The 15,574-nt window shown below is 36.1% G+C and overlaps 1 protein-coding gene across 1 annotated transcript in view; it reads left to right on the top strand.

The window, feature by feature from the left end:
* The window catches only part of ADAMTS2 (ADAM metallopeptidase with thrombospondin type 1 motif 2), a 260,988-nt gene that overhangs the window by 3,171 nt on the left and 242,243 nt on the right, over positions 1–15,574 (top strand). The window lies entirely within an intron of this gene.

Here is a 15,574-nt window from a genome sequence, read left to right as displayed (position 1 = left end):
GAATTTACTTTTAAACAAGTTACAAAAGTAACAAAAATACACTTTACAGGATATGATTGCTCTCAGTGTTCCCAAACATTCTTTTCAATTAGAAAATTTGTAGTATCTTTTGATAACCCAGATTTGTGCAGTTAAGTTGTGACAACGTAAAGAGATCTTTATTAGTCCGCCTACAATTCAATTCATTGTAGCTTGATTAGAATGGTGGATTGGTATGACAGGTTCACCGTTGTGAAAAGTGCTTGCTTGCATCACTGACATTAAAAAATAACTGTAGTCAGTAAGGCTACTTCGTTACTGTATTTGGGCTGTGTTTAGTAGAAGAGATCTATCATGAAGGAGAACTGAAATCACCCTGGTACAAAAGTTCGATCGTACTGGGTATCTCAAATATTGATGTAGCCTACTAGTACGTGACTATTACCTGTTTTTACATCCAGCAACTGTATGTGCTTGAGATATATCACTCATTTAGCCATGAGATAGTAGGTGCTGCATGCTACCTTTCTTTGCTACACCAAGTTTAGGTTTTGTGGTTTTTTTTTTTAAGAAATGTGAGAAGGGGTTAGGAGACTTGAAGATCAATTTCAGTAGTCTTGCAGCAAAATAAATCTTCAGGTCTGTATCTTATTTGTTCTCCTACTATAAGCTACTTTAAGATTTATTCAGTCTTCTTGGCTTCTCAGACACTCAAACTTTAACAACTTTTGTTCCACAAAGCACAGGGAAGCTCTTATATTTTTGTTGAGAATTCAGAGATCAGCAGCCTCTTACTCACCCACAATTCATAAGAGCTAAGTGTAGGCTTTAAGCTACTTCTGTTGAATAGAGATAAGTTTTACTCCATCTTGTGGACTCCAGCAGTATTTGGTTGTGTTTATAAGGAAGTAGTATTTAATAGCTTTGTAGGTTGCTATCTTGCAATTGACTATATGAATAGTGACTTTCTCTGTGACTTGAGAAAGACTTGACATTGATTTTCTGTCTTTTACTATCCACCCGGTATTAAAGTCAGGGCAATACTGGCTAGAGAAGCAAAACAGAATTCTAAGCATTGCTATATCTTTTCTTTTCAATACATCTGAAGACTAGGGCATAAAAGTTTTGTGACAGAAAATCAGAGCAATCCAAGACTCCTGTTTACCTCTCAGTATGGTGCTCCCATAAGATAATGATGCATCAGACTCCCTTTCACAGCCTTATGATTAGCTACTTTGTAAAAATGTGAAGTGAAACTACCACATAGACTGTGATCATCTTTTCTTATGCTGCTGTGACAGAAACATTTGATCATTTTTTCAGCTGTCTACTGAGATCAAATAGGAAATTTTATACTGTACATAAGAAATTTGCTAAAATTTTTGTGACACAGCCATGCAATTTAATTGTGCTTCACATATTACTGTTTGGTCAAAATGACTTAAATGTTATGAAGTCAGCCACTGATGCATTAAATGCCCCCTTCCCTCACACTTCTTACTTTAAAGCAAGAAAGAAGTCTTGTAACATTGTAAGTGAGCCCTAACTTAAAGATGTTTGGTTTGTTTACAAAGTACAATTTCCTGAGGAGTCATTTGGGGCAGCCAAGGAAGATGCAGTTCATAGGGTATATAGCTTTAAGCACATTGAAAAAAAAAAAAAAAAAAAAGGGAAAAAAGTGGTGTTACTTTGGTTTTGATTCACAGATTTATCAAGGAGGGATACCATTCACTTCTAGCTTTGAGACTGGGCTTATTTTTATTTCTGTCTACTGCAGATAATAATATTTCACCACTGTAGACTCTTTAAAGACCACTAGTCCAGCTCTCGCTACTCATGTGAAGATGAACAGTGTTTTCTTTTGAAAGCCCATTATGTGGCTTGACTGGGCCTGCCAGAGTCCATAAACATCAATTCTGTGTGATCACAAAAATACTTAAAATTGCTAGGGCTCACTGAAAAGTTAGTCAGGGAATGAAGTGACTCATTCACTACTATTTTTGCCTTTCCTAACCATAGAAATCAATAAGGTGCTTCTAAATTATGGAGCTGCCTGAGCTAAGTGAAATTCAGTTCCTTTTCCATGCAGATCTTGCATGGCCTTGTTTGGTTTTACTGTGTCCCCCCTCTTCTTAACAGAGAGGGAAAACAACAACAACAACAGCTCACATTTGAAATATTTAAATAATGGTGAATTCAAAGTACAGAAAAAGATTATTCTGAAGGATTCCATTTTAATCAGGAAACTGTACATTTAAGACAAAAGTCTGGCTAGCCAAAATGGAAGATAGTTAATTTTAAAATAGAAGAAGCTATATTATTTGAAAAGAATATATATTATATACATATTTTATTGAAAGGAATGTTAATTTTCATGCAGTAATACTTAGCAAGACAGTTTATGTAGTTAATGGCTCTTTATCTCAGATTTATTGTTTTTGAGGTAATGTTTTAAGAAACTTTGTTTGCCATTTAACATTTCAAGTGAGTCACACACTTTAAATATTTTAAGTCAGCAAAAATGCCACTGTATGCTAAAGGCTGAACATTTGTTATTAGCTGTCAGTTATTCCTTGAATTCCTGTAACAGCTTCTCTCAGCAAAACATAGATTAAGTTGCAAATGAGCTAGTCAAATTTTTGACCTTTAAAAAGCTAGTAATAATAAATACCAAGTGTAGCTATAGTTGGAATAACATAAAAAACCCTCACACCCTGGCTCATTGTGTGTTTAGCAGCATATTACAGAAAATTCACTGAGCAATACAAATCACAGTATTCAGCGAGAAGAATTCAGTCATTGCTGAGTAAAGCTGGATCTACCAAGATCTGAGCAACCACTTTGTGTTAGCGTGGTGCCAATAGGTATACATGTATGTAGTGCAACTATCAAAAGTAATCTTACAGTGATTAAAGCAGCATCAAATACAAGTATAGGTTTCCTTGCTTGCATTGGACTATTCTCTCCCTTCCCATTCCTTAAACCACTGAATCATTCTTCCCCTTGGGCACTAGGGTAAGTGAATGCCATTGGAGGAAAAACAGGAAATGGTAACATTTTCCTCTAGGAAGTCATAAAAAAACCAGCCCGAAACCAACATTTAAAAAAATTACACAGCTGTAAATAAACTCCCCCATTATAACAGTGATTCAGTTATTAGAGGCAACAGTTTTAGCTGTTGTTCTACCTCTAGTGCAGCTAATTAGCTAACATCCTTTCCAATCACTTCTAATTAGAGTGATATTTTTAAAAAAGATTATTTCCAGTTGTGTCATCACACCTGTATTGAGTCAAAGCAATTGTTACTTTTTATTTAAAAACTACAACTTTATGCTACCTGATTCGAATGTACCAGCTAGTGCTATCCTTTAAAAGAATCCTCATTGCTACTGAAAGAATCAGCTGTTTCATTTCAAAGGTCATTAGAGTCACCGAGTAGAAATGGAAATAGCATTAAGGGGAAATGTGTGCTATTGTAGTAAATAAAGGAAAAGCTATAGCAGAATATTGAAGAGAAACTTGAGTTCAGATATTAGCATGGAATCAAAAGAACAGCAACAGAGCTGAGTATATATTTAAATCAGCTGGTTAAGACCAAATATTCACCAGATATATATCGAATGACAGTCTGAAGAAAAGTGTAGTATTTGCATTGTTTTACTCTGAACTGCTTTTTTGGGGAGGGAGCAAGCTTTTGATAGCAATATAATGGACTGGAATGTGCAATATCAGAAAGCAGGTAAAAACAATAAACCAATTTTCCTTTTTATTATTGAACGTTATTTGTTGTACCGTAAAAAGAGAGGCAGCAAGCAGAACTTCCCACCAGGTGATGCTATGCTACTACTTTATCCGTGGAGCTGCGTCCAGCATACAGCGGGGACGCACGGAGCAAGTAGCGTGTTGTGAAGCTACTTGGGGGAAAAACCAAATAGCTCACAAGGTGTCACCTTCCCAGCAGGGGCTGTAAATACCATATTTTTGTGCCAGCCTTAAAAATCATGTAGATTTTAGAGACCATCTTTAAGTGGTCTTCTGTTGGAAACAGAACTGAGCAACAACACAACGCCTCTGTAAAAACTTTCTTGGAACAAAGTTTTTAAAATAGGAAAAGAAACAAGCTAAGATGCTTACCTGAGCAACCCCTGAAGGTGTAGTGCTCTGTAATGTAAGCTGTGCTAACTGAGGCCATTTGGAGAAAAAGTAGTTGCCTGACTAGCTTTTATTGGAGGTTCAACTTGTCGCTGTTGAGTATGTGTCCAGGAATATTCTCTAACGTAATTCTGGCTGTTAATGAATTCAGGGTCACGTACCAGTTATAGTTTCATGTGGGATTATGAAATGATTAGTATTTTACATAAGATTTCGGTCTGTTAAAATTTGTTACATAACATTCCAAACACTTCACAAGAATTGGGATGCTTGGATAAATGGTATAATTTGGTCTAGAATAATCAGAAATCAGAACAAATCTGTTTGAATAGTGTAATTTATAGACTTCATAACCTGTATGGTTTTGGGTTACATTTTCCACATCTTATCTGTTGTTGTTTTTTGTTTTTTCTTTTTTTTTTCTTGGCTCTTACTAGCTTGGCTTTTTTCTACTATCGCTTGCAGATAATTTTGTTTCAAGTATAATTTTGAAGGTTTTAGAAAAATGGTGTAAATTGACTCAGCTGAGGGGCTTAGGGTCAAAGGAATTATAAACATGATTACAGGCTGAATCCTACTAAGATATGAATGCAGTATCCTTGAAATGTGCTGACATTTTTGCTACTTAATGCAGTTTCCAACTAAGACACATGAGAATACTTACATGTGACTTAATTAGCTGAAGAAATGGGCTCATATTATATTACTGTAACAGAAATGTTGCAAATTGCAGAAGAAAACATTGTTAGATATTATATGATAAGTCAATGAAATACATTATATAGTTTGCAGACAAGTCTAGAAAAACACCTTTATGCTACACAAAAACATTGTTAGTTATTTTAGTTGTATATTTTAAAATAAAATATTGGAAGTTCATAAAAAAAATTAATCTATTATACATGAAGGTTGAAAGAAATTCAGACTTCTACTTAAAAGAGAATTCCACCCACCTCCAATAACATGGGATGATTTGCTATGTCACGGCTACAAAAAATCATGATACAATCACTTTATCTGTGGTGAGCAGTGCCCAGTATTTTTCTGTCTTTCTCTTCTTGTCCAATTGCAGATGCAAGTTTTGTTGTTCTAGACTACACATTTTCTGAAAAGCTTTGTGAATTTGCAAGTTCACTGTATGCAACAGAAATCTATGCAAAATTATTTTAGAATTACTAGACAATGGTATTCTAAGAATGGCAGAGTTCTAGAAGAGTTCAAAGTTTTGCAAAGTACTGCACATATCAGATAACTGAGTGTTTTGCTGCTCCAGTCAAAAAGGAAAAAAAAGAAATTAGGCAAAGGATATTAAGCTTCCTACAACATATTTAAGTGGTAGGTTTCTTCTTCAATAGGAATACTAAAATAATCTTGTTTCCATTTAAGATACTAAAGAACATTTAGGTGCTTGCACACAATTCTGGTGACACTGCAGCTGTGCACCTGAAGGCAGATTGTGGCACAAACTGGTTAAGTCTTCTCCACAAGTAACTGAGGTCTTTTAACTGAGCTGCATCTGTGAAATGCAGTAAACCGTTAAAAAAGATTGCAACAGGTACTGTGAAAAATGCAATTCCTGGCTTTTTGGTTGCCTTTGATTGTCTCTGTTTTCTGGTTTCTTTGTGAATGCCACTGCATACTAATTAGTAAGATCTCTAGAGAGCCTCAACCAAAAGTGAAGTAAAAAAAATGTTTAGCTAGATTTTTGTTTTGTTTTTAATAGAAACAATATCTTGTCTCTCCCCTCTCTTTCCTCAAAGGTTTTATACTTGCAGCGCTGTAACTGATAGTTGGTTTGCCACATTTAAGGGTAACTCCCAGAACCTTTGATTCAATAGGAATTCTTAGGGGGGGGAGGGAAAATATGAACTAGGTGTTTTACAGATGTGCAAAAGCACCTTAATTACCCACAGAAAAAAAGGGAAACCCAAGCTTTTGGATAATGCAAGTGTATAGCTCAATTAGCTTTAGTGTTTCACTGTTATCAGTTCCCCTCACATTACAAGTTCAGCTAATTTCTCTTAAGGCCTTTCCATGCTTCAAGATTAAGATGGAAACTTGAGTTGGCAGGTTAGATGTTAACAGTGAGATTGCTTAGCAATCTCTCACCAACAAACCTTTAGAAATATCTTTGCTACTCTGTTCGAGGGAATCAATCATATGTAAGCATCTCATCTTTGGAAACAGAACTGAAAAACATAGGGCACTAGTGACTCCAGTGGCTTAAACTAATCTAAACTGGGCCACTAGAGTGCTGCTCTTCTCCTTTTCCTCCAGCTGTGTGTTCCCACTTCCTTACAACAGAACTGCTCCCTATCTGACCTCTTGATAAACCAATCAAAGGTAAAAAATGACAGGAAATTAAGGCTGTAGCTCTCTAGCAGCCTAAGGCAATCTAACTGCTCTCTGCCTTGTTGCTATCTCTTGCCTCTGGCCAAACCCTTTCCCTGACTCCCTTGGTTATTGGGTTGCTGAGCCATTTCAGTGCACTGAGTTGGCAGAAAACTAATACAACGAAAGTGAATAGTTTTTTTGCTAATTTAATGCACTGAAACAGCTCATATTTTCCAAATTATGTGTTTGAAGAATTGCTTGCTATATGGATGTTGTGTTCAACCCCCAGTTTTCTGTCCGCCCTGAGTTCTTCGCAGGGACTCCACATGGCAGATTAGTAAAACAGATGACAGACTTACTACTGAAGTGCTTTATCTTAAACGTCCTTCTCATCTTTTGTCAGTCATAGGGGCTCCTGGCATCATACCAGCAGTAAATGCATAGGGAAAAAAAGACCAGAATTAGAAAGAGGTAAATGCCAAGAGCTTCCAGTAACCAATGGATTAGGGACTTCATGATTAGGAGTTGCTCTGAAGTAGCCATATTTAGATAAGGAGAATGAAAAGAAAACATGTTCCGAATCTAGACTGAAAGCTTGTATGCCCAAAACAAAACTCTCCCCAGAAGCCTTCAAATGATTCTTTCAAATTTGTTCTATTTAGAGCCTCAATTTATGCTGTTCCTGACATATTTTTAACCTTGAATGCTGGCGGTATTGTCATATGGGCATATGTAACTTCCTTCCTTAAAACCTGAGAAACAGAGCAACCAAGGAAGCACTGCAAATTTTTCAGCTAGAAAAATAATTAGAAGGGTCTAATAATGCCAAATATATTTAGTGTGCTACAGGTGGCATTAACCAGAAGTGCAGACCATGGCAAATTTCTGTTGACACCTCACCTCATGTAATACAGATCTCTTTAAACTATCTCACGTGATCAAGAGAGTTCCTTTTTATACAGAAGACCTCCTTCTTAGGGGTGAGCTTTGAAAGCACACAAAGATGAAAGTTACAGAATTTATCAAGTGGTGCAAAAGCCGTAATTTATAATAGCTAGGGTGGCAATAAAGAAGCACAATAATGGCTTCAATGAAATGAAGTGGAGAACATTAATCTTTTTAGGTGAAACTTGTTTAAAATTTTGAGCTGTGTGAAAGGAAGAGATTTCTAATTGAATTGCCACTTTGTGCAAGTGGGGAGACAAAGACACCTCCAGTAGATGGCTGTGTTTTGTTAACAGAGAGTAGTAATTGGCATCCAGCTGTTAAGATACAGTGTCTTGCCATCTTTTCTTTTCCTCTTTATTCTATTAATTCCAGAAGATTTTCCACATTGCTCTGACTGCTGCTTGGAAATACAGTATTAGTAACTGTAGCAAAATTTTCTAGACCTGTATTTGAATAATATCCCTCTTAAAAACCAAAAGAAAACCCCCAAACTCTCATCTGAAAATGACCCTACTGACTGAAGCACAGAAGAAAAATGTGAGGCCCTAAAATAGTAATAAATGCTGAAGTTAAACAGTTTTGTTGTTTTTCCAATAAACATAAACAAAATGTTTATTTTTAAAGTATAATAAGAACAATAAAAAATCCTGCCATTCTCTGCCAATTACCATTTCAAGCGGTGATCTTGTCAGATTTCATAAGCTCCAAACTCAAGTACTGCCAGGATATGTTGGTATTGATCTCCCTTGAGTCAATGCTTTATAATGGTTTAGGGCATAAGGCCACCCAAGGTGCTAACTTTCACGTAATACTGAGGCCCTACTTGGGTCTTTAACCATTTCAGGGTTGCCGTATGCAGTCTGTAAATAATGAGAGAAAAAATCTCTTTTGTTTCACAGTACTGTATTGGTGTGTTACCATTGCTGTCTTGGAACTCTTACAAAAGGATGGCATTTCAGGTGCATCTCCGTAAGTTCCAAATATGATGGTTCTTGCCAATCAGGCATCCTTTCCCAGGATGAGCAAATTTCAGTTTACTATTAATGTTTTCTTTGTTTCTGAAAAATCCACAAGTAGTTTCAGGTAAAAGAGAAAACCAATATGCTGCTGAAAAAGATGAGTAAATGGGATATAAAGGCAGTCACAGCTGGCTGCATTATAGTTGTAAATTGAAAAGTCATTAAAGAGTTGCATGGTGTCAAAAAAATAGTTGGTTTTGCTTTTTGGAGAAAATATGTTTATATGTAAGACAAATACTACTTGATTATAAAGCTTCACAGTTTGATTAAAAAACTTCGAAGTTCAATACTAAGTCATACTGCATTTTATTCATAAGGAGAAGCCTTATGGCTAAGACACTGGAGAGGGACTTAGAATATCTTTGTTCTATTCCCAAATCTATGGTAGTTTATTTATGTCCTAACACTTACGTTGTTCATGATTCAGAAGTTTGCCTTAGTTTTCTTTCTACAAAATAGTCACTATCTTCCTTCATTTTGTCCACTTAGACTGCAGGCTGTTTGGAATGGGAACTTCCTACTGTGTTACTAAATGCATTTATCATTCCTGGCACAATCAGAGCTAATGTGGTTTGAGTAAGTAAATATATATTAATGCTATTGTTTTAACAAAGAGATATTGTAAAGTACTGCGGTAGAACTGGAGTGCTTGCAGTTAAGGTTACTTTTATGTCTGGTCATAGAGAAAACGTTTCACAGTGAAAGCTATAAATTTTCATTAACAAAACCAACTAAATTTGCCACAGGCTTCTAACTTCAGCTCACAACGTGTCTTTGAAAATAAAGTATCTTAGTTATTTGTTATTTGTAGAAACTGAGCTGCAAAATCCATATGTGCTTAAGAAATGATACAGGTATGATGGATCCCAAAATGAAGAGGAAGGAAAGGAAAGACAGCAAAGTTTTGACTGGATATGAGAGAGGATTTTGAACATATTTCAACTTTTTGATAAGTAAATTGTAGAGGACTAGGACTGTATGATAATAGAGGAAAGTTTTAAACTTTTTTCCTTATATGAGTGACTTACGTTTTTTTACCATTGTGCCTGTGTTTTGTAAAACCCAATTTAAGAAAAAACAGTTTGATTCCTAATATAGGCATTGCCACGATTTTAGCATAAAAATAACTTTTTTTTCAAGCTAGTCTCCAGTTAGTGCAGATACAAAAAAATAATGGATCTAGGGACCTAGGTGGCAAGTTAACTATTTATAAAAATAATCTCTGATCTAGATCTCTCTTCATTTGACTATGACACTCTGTAGAGCTTCCTAATTAGCCAACTTTTTAATTTCGATTTTAGATCAGAATTAGAACAGTGACCTCTTTGATTTCTGATTTTACTTTTTACGTAAAGTTTCACTTCTAGAGCAGCTCTGAGACCCACTGAGCACAAAGTCCAAAGGAAGATACTTGCTTTGTGGCTAAAGTGTCTCTGAAATTTATTAAAACCAGTCTTGTGATAGAGTGGAGGTAGTGCCTAGATCTGAAATTGGAGCCTCAGAATACTCTGTTCTCAGTTCTGCTTTTTGTAATTATCTCCTTCCTTATGTTACCTGAATGAGCAGAGTTGATGGTGTCATGATCACGTTGCTTTCTTAGCTAGACTTTTTATTGCTTCATAAAGATGAACTTAACTAGCATTAATTAAAGATATGATCCCTGCTTTTAGAGAAGGAAACAAAAAACCATAATGTGACCAAGTGATTTTAGATTTTGCTAATTGAAGTTCCAATCTCCACAGTGAATAATCGATAGGAGATCTGAATCTCTGTGAAGTAACATTAGTTTATACTTATTAACAGGACAGAAGCCACAGAAAGCTGTTAAGAATTTGCTTTGGGAAGTTTTGTCAGGGTAGGGACCTTCTTCATGATCACAGTTGTGAGTCTTACTGTTACTTTTATTCAAAATTCCAGAAAACCTTTATCGTCCAGGGCAGATGTAGAGTACATAGGTGCTGGTAGCTGCAAAGTGGAATGTGACCAAATATAACATACACTGTTCTTAGGGAGCATAGGAAGCAGAGGTGGAATTAGCACTGATAATCATTTGTAGGAAACAAAATATCCTCAGATGTTTTCCTGCACAGGTTTGTGGGAGTTCATTTTTTGTACTAAATCTTGCATTATGTCTGAGCCAGTGCAGTAGCTCACAACTTCCAAGAGGGCAATGCAACTTCTTACTCCTTTTCCGTGGCCTCATTCCCAGCAGCATGTTCCTCCCTTCATCTTCCTTCTGTTTGGCTCAGGTACATCTGACACTACCATGAGCTGATTCATCAAACTAAATGACCAGAAAATTACCCCCCCCCCCCCCAAAAAAAAAAAAAAACCCCAAACCAAACCACAAACCCAAAAAAACAACGCCTCAGTATTTTTCTGCTAGTTTGGAGAGTTGAGTGAGCTCACTGAGGGTCAAATGAGTGGCAGAGTCAGTGCAAGGATAAAAACAGGTAATTGGGAGAGGGGCCTTTATTCTCCATGGGAAATTACAAATTACTTCAGTTGCAGGGGAGGAATTTTTGTTTTTTAGTTAAAAATTCAGTGCACTCCTTTTTATTTTTTAGTAAGTCTCTCCCTCTCAGAATTAAAAAACCTCTTTAATTTTCCCATATGCATTATTTTTAAAACATGTCAAGTATTAATTAGTTGGAATTTTACATTTTTCTTCCCTGTTTATAGAAGACCATCAATACAGAAATCTAATCTTTGTGAATTGTGCAAGCTGGCAAGCACATCTGTATTTGCTTCAGTTTGAGAAAGCAATGTTCTATAGGTGGCACTTAACAATATACTTAACTTTAGCATATGCTTCATTTTGCTGACTTATCTTGCTTAGGAATAAAATAGTCAGAATTTGATCCTTGATAACACAGAAAATTAGGCATCCGCAGAAATTATGTATTGCCAGTTTTTTGATTAGTTCTCGTTCTGTTTAGCTGGTTAGACCTGTTAATGAACAGTCTGATTTGCATATCACTGTCTACGCAGACATACTTGTCTTTTTCCTTTGACTGTGATAGTTTCCTACCTGCTATACTGCAGAATTTGATGAAAATTCAGCTGCTGGGAGAAACATGTAGCACCAGCACTGCTGTGACTCAATAGCTGGCAGGTAGCCCTATGTGTTTGCTGAGTAAGCTGTTTTCCTGAGTTTGTAATTTAATGGCTTAAATTTTGTTGAAAAAATTAATATAGTGGTGTGGTATTTTTTGTGGCTTCTTTTTACTTAGCACATTTCTCCTACCTACCATTTTTCTGTTGTTTTAGTACCAGCCTAACATAAGAATTTAAAAGCAGTTGTTGCTTTTTCGATACCTGAGAATCTCATGCACTTGTTTTTATGAGGTATTTCTGACTGCTACACTGAATTCTAAAGGACAAAAGAAAGAACCTCATGTTATGTTTTTTTGATGATGACAATAGGAAGTATTAGGAAGTAGGAACTATGTCTTTATAGAAGTAGCAGTTTTTGCTGGATGGAATTCCTGTCTCTCAGAATTCCCAGACCTTTCAGTCTTAAAAAGGAAAAAATTTATTTTGTACTACTTGCAGAAACACTACATTGTAAAATAGGAAGTAAAATACAGTTTTTACAGGGTTTTACATTTTTGTTTACCCTGATACATTCAATTTTTATCTTAATTTTGAAATGTTGTAACAAGGCATGGGATTATCTTAAAAGAGCTCATTCTGCTGCTATCTCCACATTTGCAAAGGAATTTAGGAAACCCAACCTAAGAAACCTTATTTTAATACAGTTCTGAGTGTAGAGTTCATTATTGTCACTAAGACACTCAGATTTAGCTTGACTTAAATGTCAGAAAATATTATTCAGGTGTGGAAGGCACCAAAGATCACAGCTGACTGGTATATTGAATCTTAATTTGCAAGGAGACCATATAAAACTCAGAAGCTTTTATGAACTAAGAAAACAACCCTGACATTCTCTGTTCAGCTCTGGGTATTTGTTGCTGACTTTGATCTCCAGTGATAATCTCCAAAGAGCTGTGATTCTGGCTTGCTTAAAAATTGGTGTTACTTTCAAACTTTGCCTGTTAAGTCATTATTACCAAATAACTCTGGAGGGACTAGAACCTCATAAAAGGCACTTTATTTCCCATTATGAGAGTTAGAGATTAGGCAACAACATTACATAAACCAAAGCTTGTTTCTTCTCTGCAGCTCATTTTACTTAGTGTTAAATACATTCTGTGCATTGAAACTGTATCCTGTTTTGTTAACAATCAGCAGGTTTTGTGCAGGCCCTGTTATTTTTAGAAAATATCACAATATTTTTAAAAGATATAATAAACAAATAGTTGTGAAATGGACTAATGCATTAGACTAATGCATTATCCTTTGCTTGAAATAAGACCACAGTCCACACCAACGTTAACAGGCTCAGCTGGCAATTGGGGGCAGGGGGGAAAGCTTTATTCTAGCTTTTCTTCTCTGATATTTGTTCTTGGCAATATTATTTGTAATTAGATTGTTCCTAATCTTAGAAGGGATACACACAGTGAGTGAACAAGCAGACCTCGTAGATCATTCATCTGAACTGCAGCTAATAAAGTGCAGACTCTCTTGCTGAAACCATAGCTAAATTTAAATTTTTAAGGAGTCCATTATCACAACTAATTACACAATTTCCCTTTGTTATATGAGGACATTATGGGAGCAATCTGTGAAAGACTCTGTATCAAACTTCAAATTATTTTATGGTTAAGTTTATGAATTTACAGTGTCACCTTGAAAAATACTTAAGGCACTCAGAACTCTGAGATGAGTTTAGCTTTTGAGACAGCTCTGTTAAATGTTATACATACTTATGTTGTAATTTTATTGGCACCATATCTTTTGTGTTATAAAAAAATATTGGGATATCAGAATTTGTTTATTTCTTCCTGACACTTCCAATATTATGAAAACCAAAGCTGAAATCTCATATTAGAGAAACTGGAAAATATGCTCATGTCCATATTTAAACACAAACAAAGCAACTCTAATTTTCTCATTTTTACCTTGAACAACTAAAAACCATTACTAGTATTTTCTAGGCAGGTATCTACCCAAATCAGTGAACTAGTATACAAGTTTGCATGAAGTGCTGCAGAAAAAATGCCTCAGGGAACATTTCTGAATATTTACATAAAGACTCTGTTGGTATGCATTCTGTTGAAGTGTTATGTTGTGCTAGGACAAATGTGATTATGATTAACATTTGCTGGATGCTGAAAGTGATGCTTGGAGGGGATGAGATCAACTTATCATTATAAAGTTGCTTAGTTAACAGTTTGGTTGGCTGTAGCATACAGAACTTGATCGTTTTGTGTTACTGAAGCTTATGTTTATCACAATGCAGAAATAGGTGTAGGAGATTTCAGTCAGTGCTGAATTGACATTTTTATGCAGAATGGAGCTGATACAAACTTGTAATTTTCAGTCTGTAGGAAGTTCTGAATTAATTGTTTTGTTTTCACCTCAGGATAGGGAGCAATGCACTTTCAAAAGCAAGTTCTTAATGCAGCTGTGTTTCAACTGACACATTGCTGACAAAAATTGCCTGTGATAGTGCAACATAATTTTTCCAATGGTTGCTTTGCTATGTAAGACTTTGTTCTGTTCAGGTGTATTCTGGGCACTTTCAGATATGTAACTACACTCCAACTACACTCCTCTGTCCTTTGGGAAGCAAAGTAATAGCATTGTCACAAAATACACAGGACATGGATACTGTTAGTTTTACTTCTAAGTAAAAGGTTTAGTAACACAGTTGTAAATCGTCCTTTTACCTTGGATTTTTTTTATCACTGTCTACATTTTGGCATGTAGACTCTGTTTAATGGCCAGATTCTTTTATTTTCATTGCCATTTTTCCAATGCTTGCAGGAAAACATGTGGGAGTGTAAATCTTGGATCATAACCCCACTCTGGTATGTCTGTTCTCGAACTGAAAGAAAACAGATCTTGTTCCAGAGCTCATCATCTCTTTGTGGAGTTGTGCTGTGTTGTGGCATCAGTTTGACAGAGGATGGTCAGTCACACTTTTCCTGTTATAGCTTAGCTGGATATATAGGTTATCCATTTCTGTCTGGGCCCAGCTGTGTAAAACCTGCTGGAAACTGCTCCCCACGCCCCCCACCCCCACCCTGGTATTTCTCTGATATATTGTCATGTGTAGCTCTTCAATATACTTGGGCACATCTAGAAGCCCTTATGGTTTGAGTATCTGCGGGGGAGCAAGTAGAAAGAAGTACTAATGATCTGCATTTCACTCAGCTCAGAGCAAACACAGACTGGATACTCCAAAGGCCTCTAAGCAAGTGTAACATAACTGTGAATGATTTACAGAAAGGTTTGTTAATTGTTTTCCAGTTAACTGGTTCCAGGAGATGCTTAAAGAAGATGAGAAATCACACTATGTGTTTGCAGACCTCAGCTATTTCCATGGTCAGGGGAAGGGGCAGGCAGAGAAGATGGCAAGAGAAGACAATTGGTTCTTGATCAGAAGATGAAATTGTGTCAGAAATACTTTTGTGTGGTTTTGTATCTCGATGTCAATATAGCTTAGTAGTTTCACCTGGTAGTGCATGGACTGTTTTCTGTGGACTATTCTAAGAATCGACAAAAACAACCTGTTCTAACTGTGCTGAAACTCATTCTGTTGGGTTTTACAGCTCCATTGTGAAATGTTTCTGTATTGGAAAAAAGCTTAAACCATTATAACAAATCAATATTAGAGTGTTATTAGTGGGAAGGGTGGGTTGGGAAGACCCCTGTGTCTGTATGAGATGACAATAAAGAAGAGAAAAAGACAAGTACATAGAAAAAAAATCTAGGAACAAGCTTGACAAGGAGCTGGTAGTCCAAATCTGAGAAAAGCCCAGAGGAAGAGTTCATGTATCTCGATAGCATATGTAGTAACTAACCTTGCTGTGTTACTTTCAGTTAAAAAAAAAAGAAAAGCCTTTGATAGGTATGGCAATACCAGATGACTTCAGACAATGAAGCGAAGATGAGCACCAGGAGGATGCCAGGTGTGTTCTCCAACTCCTTGGAGTCTGAATACATTTCCAGCCAAATAAACAGTCTTCTGAATTTTAGTCTGGAAGTTAATATCCTATTTGTGATACTCTGTG

The sequence above is a fragment of the Falco rusticolus genome, chromosome 8 (assembly GCF_015220075.1).
Source record: "Falco rusticolus isolate bFalRus1 chromosome 8, bFalRus1.pri, whole genome shotgun sequence".
Taxonomy (NCBI): domain Eukaryota; kingdom Metazoa; phylum Chordata; class Aves; order Falconiformes; family Falconidae; genus Falco; species Falco rusticolus.
Note: the sequence above shows the minus strand (reverse complement) of the source record. Positions and strands in the feature narration are given on the sequence as shown.